At 39.2% G+C, this 13000-nt stretch overlaps 1 protein-coding gene across 19 annotated transcripts in view; it reads right to left on the reverse strand.

The window, feature by feature from the left end:
- The window catches only part of epb41l2 (erythrocyte membrane protein band 4.1 like 2), a 54048-nt gene extending 48394 nt beyond the window's left edge, over positions 1-5654 (reverse strand). For 7 of the 19 annotated variants that reach the window (XM_063494863.1, XM_063494856.1, XM_063494862.1 and 4 more), the window contains exon 1: positions 5488-5646. The gene's annotated coding sequence lies outside the window, so the exon portion shown is untranslated. Of the gene's footprint in view, positions 1-4860; positions 4974-5487 lie in introns of those variants that run through there. The other 12 variants (XM_063494854.1, XM_063494855.1, XM_063494859.1 and 9 more) reach the window with 6 other exon arrangements.
- Between the last annotated feature and the right edge of the window lie 7346 nt (positions 5655-13000).

Raw genomic sequence — 13000 nt, forward strand, 5'->3', positions numbered from 1 at the left:
TTCCCACTCTCACAAATACACAGTCACTGGGTTCATTACACTCTTTTCAAAATGTTTTACAAACTCCAGAGCATGTCAGTGGCTGCTAATGAGAACAAGTTAGTGTGGCTGCACTCACAGAAATAAACAAATGAACATTTGATGATTAATATAACAGTACTCTTTAATCCATGTTCAGATTATTTACACAGCCCTAGGTCATCATGCATTATGCTACTTTGCTTGCCTTTTATACTTTTTCATTGAATAGATTTTTAGAGTACCTAACTACAGATGATGGAAGTGATCCCTGAGAAGATTAACCTGAAAAAAGCTTCAAGTTTCAACTGTCAAGTTTCAGGAAGCAATCCTGAGGATATGCCGCAAGATATGATATCAGTATCAAGAACCTAATATTACCAGTCTTTTCTAGCTGATACTCTCAGTGCCAAGACTGTCTTGCGTTGTGACACAAACTGTGGCGTTCAAAAGATGAAGCCACTGCCTCTGGTCTGTTCAGCCTCTCTCTAAGAATGTGACCCTCTGCTGATTAATCTCTTTTTAACTATGTCTGGCTCTGGGCCAGATCCACAGGCCCACGCTCTCTTTCTGTTTTTATTTTATCATTTCTTTCAGAGCTTGACACTTGCCAGGGAAGGCAGTTTGCCCTTTCTTTTTTCTTCTCTGATGTAAAATGTTGCCCTTCAACACAAGGGCGTCCTATTCTACTACAAGGGACGCTTGCATTTAAGAAAAGAAAATGTGACGTTTTTGACATTTAGGTGGCTGAACCTCAGAAAAACTACTTCACCTCCCCTCTTCCATTTTGCCCTCTCCTTCAAACACGCCCTTTACTTCTCCATCCCTCATTCCCCTTCCGCACACTGCTCTACTCACCGTCTCCGTGGCGGTAATAAGCTGAACACTGCATTACAGTTTCCATTCATCCGTGCCTCTGTGATCTTCTCTGTGTGAATCGGAGTCCTGTGGTGCCTGCTGGCTGTGAAAGCTACAGAGGATAATACCTGCCTGTGGAGGCTGACTGCCACACTGTACAATATGTTCACCTTAATAACTGTTGTGACTGCCCCAAATGTCATTACACTCATGGAGAAGATGAAAGCCTCAGAGTGTGCTTTGTGGTTATAGTAACTACTTTCATTCACTGGAAAATGGGTAAGAAAATTGCAGTCACCTGGATGTGTGAAGGCCCCCCCAATATATGCTACTTTATAAAAACAACACGGCACAACTCATTCAAACTGATGAAGGACAGCAGGATTATCTGTGTGCGTCTGAGTTGATGTGACGAGTTCTGCTCCCGTTGAACCCACAGGGTCAGGATGAAAACACACATACGCACACAAACACACACACATGGATGTTCCCATAGCCTTTCCGAATGGTTAAGCAATATCTTTCACTCTCTCTGGCACTCTCACTCTCTTTCTTCTCTTTTGTTTGACTCTTACTTCCTCACTATATGTGTCAGTGTTCCTTCATTTCGCCTTTCAACTTGCCCTCATACACAGTGGTGGACTATAGTTTATTGTAGTGACTATCTAAAAAGTGCTTACTTCCCCTGAGTCTTGTGTACACCCATCCTAAGTGAAGAGTAAGATTGCTTATTAGAGAAAGGTGCTAGCAAGCAACTGATAAGAGTAGGGGATCGATAATGTGTACATTTTATTATATTTGCTACCAGATCTAATGCAACTGAAGTGGGCTAGTACTAAGTGATGTCAATGTGGGTCAGTTAAATAGGTTTTAGGGGTGTAAACTGACACAGAATGCACAATACAGATATTCACAGGGTTGCGGAAGCAGCTAAAAAAACACAATCAAAAACAAAACCCAAAGGAAATGCAAGGTTTCTGCACTCTGCACTCCAGCAAGCTCAGAGTTAAGTTCCAGCTAGATCTAATGAGCAGATTCTCCCACCAGAACAACCAATTAAGGCTTCTCATTAGTGGGTTTGACAGAGCTGCCACTGTTCTGCACATCCTGAGAGCCTGACAATGAACATGGCACTGATGATTATAGATAAAACTATACACGCAGCGAGGAGCCTGACAGGAAAAAACACACCCCAGAAACAGACACGCTTGCCTCTGGGCTTCCCTTTACAGCTTACAAAACATTGTCCTTCCTGCCTGCACCAAAATTTATACTGAATGTGGACTAAAATATGTTCCACAGCACATTCCCATTAAAATGTGGCTTTGTGGCTGCTAATCATGAAAGCTTTAAATACTGAAGTGTTATACTTGCCTCTAAGTGCGCAACATGTGCTGCTACACAACAATAACCTAAACACCTGCAAAGCAAAACAACATGCATCACCAAATAAAATATTATTGTATTTCCTCAGTTGCTTTTTTGACGTTGTACTGGGTTGGATTAAATTGTATAGGTGTCCCTTCTTAATTTGAGAACAGAAGCTCAGAAACTGCATTTAATTCTAAGGACACAGCTGTCTCATAAGAAAATCTTCAGCTGATAGGTAGCTCCAAAAACTCTTCTTGTTAATGTACAGTAGCTGTGTGCATGAGGACTGAACAAGCTCTTTGTTTTCAAACAGAGATACATAGCAGCGGAAACAACATTACTGGAAAATCTACGTTCTGTTCATGATATTAGAATAAACACGCATGCCAAGTCAAATGAGTCCACACATAGGGGTTTTTTGTTTTTTTTAAATAACCGAAGAAAATCCAGACATGCTGGTTGTTCTGCACGCAACCCACATGGATATGTATCAGTATGTTAAAGTGTAATCAGGTCCCCTTTTCCAAATTTAAAATAAATAAATAAATGAAATTAAAAGATCCTCATACTGCCCTGCATAAGGGTTTTTTGGGGGCTCGAAACAGGCACAAAGAATGATTGATCTGCATACCAATAGTTATAGGAACGTCTGATAAAACAAAATGCATTTTAAGCTTTGTTCAATTAAAACGCACTTTAAAACAAACTGGTAAAAAAAATTTTTTTATCTCCATTCTGGTAAATTTCATTTTGCGGAAGGTCAAAATGTCTTTGGTGGGTGTCAAAATATTACCATAAATTAACGAGTGATGTTTGAGAGACCCACAAGAAAAGGTTAGTGGTTGGTTGTTTTGAATGTACCTACCTCTCAAGCAGGGCTATCACTGACTACACTTACTATGGCCTACACCACACTGAGAAATAAGAATCACATCAACAGCTTCCCACCTCCACCATTATGTTAGCTTGTGAGCGCAATGACACTGCATCCATCTGTTTAGTCTGAAGATCACAGCTACAACTAGGCAGGCCTGAATCTACTGAGAATCTAAAGTGGTATGTCACCACACTAATATTTATGAAAGGGCAGAATTGGCCTGCTGTGCTCTAAAGTCCTCAAAGTCTTCTCTAGCCTACAAAAAATCTTTGCACTGAATGAAAAAGACTTCACAGCTACATGGAAGTACAACAACTGTTGCAGCCTGGGAAATAAACTGATTTACTTTTAGAAACAACAATAGTTAGGCCTTTGATCCCAGTGAATACATTAGGGGCACAGCCTGGGACTATCTACTGTCCATGACTTTATCTCTGTCCTGAAGTCCTTCATTACTATCTGACCTACCTTCCTTTCACATAGAGAGCAGAACACCACAAGCGGAGTGGTGCTGATTAAGGTCATGGGTACTTGACATCACATACTATGGTGTATGATTAGATTTAATAGTGACGCTTAGGAACCTAAGTACATGGCTAGATGTCCTAATATTAGTCGGTGTGTATTGCTCACAGTTGTGGTACTTCTAAACATCAAACACAGATAGCCGTGGATATATTGGATGTGTTTGATGATCACAAGGAGACATTTAAAGTATAACTTCTAGAAAAGCAGCATACTTCATTAATGTTAACAGTGGCACTGAACACACAGACATGAACAGATACGTTTGCTAGTTGCCACCGAGTTTTTACAAGTCAGCACAATCTCGGCTCTGTCCAGTCTGCCTGCATTTGTCTGTAAAGTAGCTACGTCCTTCCCATATGTCAAAGCACAGATTCTACGGCGCTGTCTAGAAAGCAAATAAGAAACAAGTATTGTTCTGCATGTAGACAGATTTATGTTACTACACCAATAGCACTTCCTCTTTAATATCCTGGTCATGAGAGCAACAATTGTATTTTGTCAAGCCAACATAGCCTAAACTAGAGATGTCAAGCTCATTTTACATCATGTGCAACATACAGCCCACTTTGATATTAACTGGGCCATATAAGGTTATTGAAAATATTTTTTAAGTGGAATTTCAACAGTACATCTCAGTTTTTCTACATGTAGTAAATGAAAGAAGTCTTTCAGCACATGTCTTTGGGTTTAAACTGTAAGAAATAAATGCGTAAAACTGCACAAAAAGTTGCACAAAAGTGTCCTGTTATTAATTTTTTTTAAAAAATTGTATAATTTGTAAAAAAAAAAAAAAAAAATTCCACAGTGGATTGTGAAAAAAAAAAAACAGGAATTTTTTTGTTTATCTTTTACTTAAGTACTTTAGAGTTGTTTAAATGACCACTAGGGGGGTATTTATCCTAATGAAGTTAAAAAATTTATCCCCACCTACACATTTTCCAAAGCTGTCCAAAGGACCGGCTTGGAGTCGTTGCCGCGCCGATTCTGGCCCCGGGCCTTATTTTTAAAACACCTGGTTAAAAACCTATCTTTGAAATGCAGTAAACAAACAACGTGGACTGCGTTTCCCAGACAGCTTTGTGAACCAGTCACGAACATGAAACTATATCAAACAAATATCAGTTATTTGAAAACGGTTTTAAAAGCACATGTCAGCACAGCCAAATGACTGGAGAAAAAATAGAAAGAAGATTTAATTGCATACTCACTCTGAACAGCGTGGTGCTTTTAAATCTCTGTATACTACTTGTTAACTCAGCGGCAGGAAGGAGCTACACGCATTGTCCCGCAAAAACGGAGCCGGATGTTTGAATAGTCAACGATTACCATGGCGTGTTTAGACGAACCAACCGTTAATGTGAAGTTACCGTTACCTCAGCGGTAGCATTCACCTAACTGAAACCCAATGTAGCTACCACGAGTAAGGAAACTCGGTCTATTCATTTAGAAAATGACGTTTTAATCAATGTAAGCTAGGCAGGTTTTTACCTGCTTCACAAAATCTTTGATCCTAACTACCTAAACACATCCGCGCGCGAGGAGCGAGGGGCATGAAGGTAGCTTAGGTGATAACAGGGATAATATGGAAGGAGATAGGCGCCATGAAGCGCCTTACAGCGAAGGTATGACCAGAACTCTAAATAACACCTTTCAGTAACAAACGCGGTGTTTGCGCTGCCTCGTTAGAACAACTACGTCTGGTAACATTATGTACTTGCGCAGGTTAAGTACGCTACCAATATTTTACGTACAAAATACCCCCAAAACGCGATGAACCATCTGCAGTAGCTGATGTATAAATCACGTGATTTAAAGGCGGCCAAATTATTCGTTACCTGTTGTTAATTTCCAACGATGCGTATGAGGAGACTTTCCCAAATGTGGACTCGCGCTCTGTTCTCCTCCAAAAAATAGCGAACGTCCCACTACCTCAGCCTCCAAAAATCTCAACTACAGTCCACACCGAAGATTTGGCTAGGGCGCAAAGCAGACGTATCCATCATCCACCAAGGCCCGCCTCATACAGTGAAAAACATCTTTTCGCAAGCTCCCATTGGCTTAGAGCCATTACTGTATTAGAGCTTGATATGTGATTGGTCGCACGTATTGTCTTTTAGCGTCAGTGGGACGTTCAGTGCAGCTATGGTAGTGCTAATGTAGCGGAGTAGCGCCCTCTCGAGGACGCAAATGTTAATGATATTTTTTACTTCTTTTTTGGGGCTGGTTTAATTTTATTTAAGCAAGACTTGACACTGAAGAGTGGGCGAATTTTAGCTTAATATGTGAAAACAAATCAGTTTTAAACACTGAATAAAATGTAAATAAATATTTAGTCAACTGTTTTTGTTATTGTGGTTTAATTTATTCAAGTTGAAAATATACTTTGTTTTTTGCCAAATGCCATAAAGTAACAGGAAAATGCACAGACCTCTGTAAAGTCAGGTAATGCATATTTTTGACTTAACTACATGTGGAGCACATATGAGTAGTCACACCTCAAGGACACAGGAAAAATCTGCAGATGCAAGTAGTAGTGGAAGTGAAGGCAGATGAGTTTAAAGACCTTGAGTCAACCATGCAAAGCAACAAGACAGTGCACGAGAGGGGAGACAGAGAGTGGAGTGGGTGGAGATCGGTCTCAGGGGTGATTTGTGACAAAAGGATAGCAGCAAGAGTAAAAGATAAAGTTTACAAAGGAATAGTGAGACCTGCTATGATGTAAGGTTTGGTGATGGTGGTATATGCTGGACAAAACATATTGAAGATGGAGCTGTTGGGCAGGAGAAAAAGAAGAAGACCTCAGAGTAGGTTCATTGAAGTAGTGATGGAGGACATGCAAAGGGTTGGTGTGAAAGAAGAGGATGCTAGAGAGAGGGTATGATGGAGGGAGACTATCCACTTTGGCAACCCCTGAAGGGAGCAGCCAAAAGAATAAGATGATGCAATACGGGTTCAATATTGTTTCTAAAATCTTGCATGTGAGTTGGTCAAGACATGTTTTTCTGTGGTTAACTATTTATGCAGACTATATTTGTAATTTATGCATTTATTATTAACATGCTTAGGCTTGGAGTTTGTGTAGTTTTTTTCTAATTATAGTTCCTCAGGATTTCTAACCCATCCTACAGAAGTGACACCAAGCGCATTAGTTTTTAGCTTCCATTTCACTTTCATAAGCAGTTTATTCCCAAATCAGGGGGGGGGTGTCATTGCATAACATGAAGCACGGCTGCTGCTAAACACACCCGTAAATAAACACCAATGCGCACACCCAGATTAACAAAGCTCAAGTAATTGGCTTATAGAGTAAGGCAGCATGCAGATTTGACATCTACAAAAAGAGGAGTAAATAGCCACAGAAGGGCAGCAGTAATTTATAGCAGATTGTAAACAACTAAAAGATAAAGCTGAATGAGTGAAATATTAGTAAGTGGTGAAAATAGTGTGACAAAAACTCTCTCAACAGGAAAAGGTGACTGGATTTCCCAGTTAGGTAACTAAGAGGCGGGTGGAGTGTGTGATTCAGTGGACTCACCATTAGCAAAGCAGCATTGATCCAGCAGCAAAGCAGTCCAGAGGAGCATGCACGATGAAACACAGAGAAGTTCAGTGCATCAGAAACTGCTTTAAAGCCCATGCATTATTTCACATCACAGCCACATGTTTATTGTATGAGCTACATCCACTACATTTGCACATGGATGCACTTAAAAAAAAAGTGAAGAAAATGCGTTCATGCTTTTATATGCGTAGGTAAACTAGGTTTTTACACAACCCTGTTTCATTGAGTCTGCTCATCAGTGAAGGTGACACAGCTGATTCCTTTGCACCTATGAGTCATCCAGACCAGCCATGGGGAAAAAAGACAATACACAGCCCATCCCCTCACAGCATCAACAACGCAACAATTACTCACACGCTGTTAAAGTCACCTTCATTTGTGCCTAAAGTCTTCAACCTTTTTTATCTCACGGCACTGTAACAGACTACTAAAAGGCTGGTTTTGCCTCTGTGTAGTTTAATGTCAAAGTTTTTCTTGCTTCTAAGACATTTAAATTTGTGTGGCTCACCATTAAGACTAAGATCGCAATAAGAAAAACTACAGTAAACAGCAATTAGGTTTTCTATAGCCCTGAAGGCATATTAAAAGCTTGAAAAGTGTACCTGATTGTCAAAGGTCCCATGTTGCAGAAATAGATCCAGCATTGAGATTAAGACAATCTTATGACTTGAATCTGCACCTAATCAGCCTGACTCAATCTATGGTGCCTGTATCTCTCTCTCTCTCCTAGCACTCTCTCTTCTGTTGATTATCTCATCCCTTCCTGTTCTGTCCTACAGAAACCTCTCAGTGCATGGTGAGCACCCAGCAAAGCTGTGGACTCTTTGCTTTCTGCTCATGAGAAAGGCTCACAGTGTGGATAGCTGTGTCCTCCCAGTAAACCTATAACTTGCGCTATAATTTACACAATACAACAGTCTTTACAATGAGAACTTCAGCATTTTCACAGCCAGGGAGCTACAGTAGACTAGCTGTTTGGTTTCACATGCAAACACGAGATCAAGCCAGTGCAGATTCTCTGGAGGATTAGTGGCGAGCCCTTCTAAGGAGAATTACTCTGACACAGCCATCTGGATAGTAAAACATTGCCCACTAGATCAACTATTGCCCTGCAGGTCTGTAACCTCATCTGAGGACGAGCCAGCTATGAGCCTGTCATCCTCAAATCCTTAACTGAGAAACATTTATCTCTGTAACCTTAGAAACAAATCAGCCCCCTATCTTTATTAGGGAAAAAAGCTTGCTAAGTATTATTTAATGATTGGTGCATCCTTTCAGACTAATGATGTTCATGTAATTATCATCAGCAACAACTGTAAAGACAAAAAAAGCTTGATTTTTCTTTTAATCCCCCCTCCCCCCCTATGAAATTCAGTCCAAGATTTTTTTTTAATACAAGATCTTTATGATCTAATATGAGGTTACACTAGCTAAAACATCCTGAGCCACATCTCATTTCTTTATATTTTGCTTGAAATTTTGCTACAATTTATGGAAAAGTGCAAAAATAAATGGAAATGCAGTATACAAATCAAAAACAGCTTATACAATCCTGAAATGTCCAATGTCCATATTTTGTATGACCAGCTTTATTCTTCATAACAGCCTGAAGTCTTAGACAAGTTTTTTTCTCTTCTCTTTTAGTAGTTTTCTGGAATAGTTTTCAACAGGAAATTCAAAGCTCTTCTTTGGGTGTTGACTGCTGTTTGTTCTCTTCACCATCAAGATGATTTCAGACTGCTTCAATAACGCTGATGTCCGGGTGCTGGGGAGGCCAATCCATAACTGATAGTGCTGCAATGTGTGTTTTTCTATCCAGGTATGCTTTTACTGCATTAGCAGTGTGTTTGAGATTCAGCTGTCCTGCTGGAAAATGAAGCTGTGGACAATCAGACATTGTACAGATGGTTTTGTATGGCACATAAAAATCTAAAAGTACCTCTCTGTGTTTATAATTCCATCAGTTTTGACAAGATCCCCAACACCACTGACTAAAATGCAGTCCAAACTACAATATAGACTCCACCAGATTCTACAGTTGGCTAGGGACACTCATTGCTATACCTCTCTCCTAACCTCCTCTACATATGAAAAACACTTTTAACTAAAAATGTGAAATTTAGATTCATCACTCTATCAGAACTTTCACACCAGTTCTTGTTTAATTTGGCATACCAGCTTTTTCTCTCTGTTGCCTTCCATAGGAATGGGTTCTTGAAAGCCACCCTTCCACTGGGACCATTTCAGGTTTCAGTGAACAGTCGATGGATCATTTAAGGGGCCAGCTACATCACTCAGGTTCTGTGTCAGGGCTTTGCTGTATTTCCTTCCTATTTCCCAAGGAAAGGACTTTCAGATAGTTTTTAGGCCTGCCAATTTCCTCCGATTTTTTTAAGGACACGCTGCACACCATGCGTACATATACCAAGATTTGAGTAATGGCTCTTTGGAAACCACATTGTTGATACAAAAATACTATTCTAAGCCTGTCACACTGAGTTATATTTGACATTTGTTTTTGTTTCAGGCTGCAAGTAACAAAGCACCTAAAGTTACAATTTATAAACGGTTCATTAGTGACTAGTTTGTTACGTTGCAACACTGTTTGATCCCCTAAGTTAGATGTTTTTTTTACGCTTGAATTGAATTGTATGCTTGATTCACAGGCCAGAGTTAAGTGGCTCAACAAACAAAAGAAAAAACTCAAGCCTCTGATAATGGTAAGGTACAAGGACCGGACAGAAAATTAAAAAATTAGTAGTAAAGCAACCAATGAAAACCTTTGAAAGACCATCAGAAAGCCTGGAGAACTATTACCAGCTCCTTGGAAGCAAAATATAAAGAAATGAGGGGTGGCTCAAGACTATTGCATGGTACTGCTGCTGAATGTGATGCCATATATTTTAACCATTACAAAAATCCTTCTCAATCATCAGTTGAAGAGTAGGAACAACACTTAACTTATGATACTATGATATGTAAATATTATAAAAAGGTGTCGAATGTGTCTTTTGTTCTGTAATGTCTATGAAAACTTCTCAGGGGTGATTTTTAGAATTTTAAAAGGTTTCATCCATGGCAACACAAATGGCAAATAAAACATGCACAAGGGGAATATAATACCTGTATTAATCCTGAAGATTGCCAAGCATAGAAGGGGAAACACAATCACATTTAACAGAAATACACTAAAACACCCCCCTACAATACTCCTGATTCAGTGCAAACATTTCTCGTTTTTACAGTCAGTGAATCTTCTCTAAGCTAAATGGTATCCTGTCTATGCACCTCTGTTGCCTGCAGTCTACAAGCTGAAGAGATGTACAGCTTCTATGCTAAACACATGCTAAGACAGCACAGTACACCCACATTAGGCAAAAACACTGAGATGGATTTTACCTGACAAACAGCTGATAGGCGAGGCTTGAGCGGACTGCAGACTTCCCTGAATAAGTCTACTTCTCTTGCTCTATCTTCAGCAAATACCTTAACACTGAACAAATACTTCTTTATCCATTCACACCTATTTGCTGTTATGTAAAGTCAGCCTTTAACTCTCTCACTCCCTCACCCTGCCTCTTATTGTGTTTGTGTGTGGTAACTCTAAACTCCAGGATCAGGTGTCAGTCGAGGAAGGAAGAGAGAGAAAAAAAAACCTTCAAAAAGACAAACAACTTCATCTACAGATCAATAAAGAGCGGGAAGCCATAAACAGAAAGATATGTTAAAATATATATGAACATTAATGGGAAGTAGTATGGGAATGCATGAAACATACAGAGAGAGCTTTCTCTGCAGAGTCACCCATCATTAGCTTATCAGCAGCAATAAAACACTTGTTTATTTAGAAACTTGTTCTTCAAGTGTCACCAAGCTACAGTCTATAGTTTCAGCTCTGTGTTTGCACTTGTTTAATCACATAGAGGAAACATACCTCACATCTGGGCACAGGTGTGCCACAGCACAGCAGTGAATTATATATTTTTGCACTTTGTACTTTATTTATCTTAAAGCTGTAGCAACTAATCATTTTGCATAAGTAAATGGTAATATAAAATATGAATCTACCAGTAAATTATGCTTTAGTATTATATATAAAGCTACCCAGAAGAATATCAGCTACTTAAAATTATCTACAAATGATCGTTAAAGTGATATTTAGCTTTTTCGGGTGAGGGCTAACCAGCTTGTTATCAATGGACGTGCTGAATTTTTTAAAAATGCCTGCTGCTATTTTGGTATTTATTTTTAACCCCACTTTTAATTTCCTTGCGGTTTTGCCTTTTCTCAAGTCACTGTTGTAAATAATGAAGTGTTCTTAATGACTTAAAGATACAGTCATTTTTTGAGTTTATTTAATAGAAAAAAGAATATTGTACTCATAAATATACAAACAAATATACAGCTTGAATTTACGTCTCCCAACAAACTCATGCGTTCTTCCTCCTCGCCTCAAGCCTAATTTCCTGAAGTGAAGTCAAGGCTCTAAAACATGAAAACATGATAACTATTCCCCCTATTGTCATCTTTACTTACGGTCAGCAGATCAAACATGCGACCTACACAACAATACTTGGCTATAAGCTAACATTTTGTCAGCTAATGTCCAACAATGTTAGGAAAATTTAGCTAACGCTGGCTAACAGCAGCTAGCAATAGCGATTAACGAAAGAAAAGTTCAGGATCATCATTAGACAGAAGTGAGCTTCACTGACTTCATTTGCCTTGTCCATTTTATTGTACAGTACTTTGGTCAACACCTGTTGTTTTAAAAGTGCTATATAAATAAATTTGAACTTGAACTTGACTCATCAACTCGTGCTGGACTCATTTCACAAAGTTTTAAAGCCTCCTAAACAGAAAGATATGTACACCCGCTGAGGTAAACAGAAGACGGACAGCCTACACTCACTACAGATGGACAGCGGTGAAGTTTTTTGTCCTACAGCAGTGAGAGGTTAAAAAATAAAAATGAAAGAATTCAGTTTACTGCAAGGGAAGATTTTACACAATTTACATTTAATAAAGCTTACATTTACAATTTACATTTAAAGCCATCTTGTGGTACAAAGTGGTATTACACAAAAGTACAGCCTAGTCCTAGTTATGCTACAGCTGTTACCCCTTCAGCAAAATATACACATTTTGAACATAAAGTCATAATCATTGTTTCACATTTTGCTGACAGCTTTACTTGATTTTTGAAATGTCCTAAACTTTTTCAAAGACAGAAATTTACAAGAGTGAACGATTATACAAAGCAATTGTCAGACTCTTGTGCAGTGCCATGTTTCTCGTGGGTCTACGTTCCATGTCATATCACCTGCATTATCCCAATTTTAAAGTTGTTACAACCACAATCATTAAAAAGCTGTGGCACTGTGTAAAATTTAAATAAATACAGAATGCATTATTTGTAAATCTCGTAAACCCATATTTTATCCACGAGAGAACACGGAATACACAATACCTGGACTCTTCGACTCATCCTTGCACAAAAGGAGCAGATATCAGTCCTGCTGATGGGTTAAGGACATTCTATGGCCCTGTCCAGCTCTCCTAGAGTAACTGCCTGTCTCCTAGAACCTCCTCCACGCTCTTAAGAATATCCTGGGGGACACAGCAAACCTTCTGGCAATGGCACGTATTGATGTGGCATCCTGGAGGAGTTAGACTACCTGTGGAAGCTCTGTAGGGTTCAGGTATCACCATATGCTACCAGTAGTGACACTGACCCTAGCCAAATGCAAAACTAGTGATTAAAAAAAAAACAGTCAGGGAAAAAA

This window comes from Pelmatolapia mariae, linkage group LG15 (genome assembly GCF_036321145.2).
Source record: "Pelmatolapia mariae isolate MD_Pm_ZW linkage group LG15, Pm_UMD_F_2, whole genome shotgun sequence".
Lineage (NCBI taxonomy): Eukaryota > Metazoa > Chordata > Actinopteri > Cichliformes > Cichlidae > Pelmatolapia > Pelmatolapia mariae.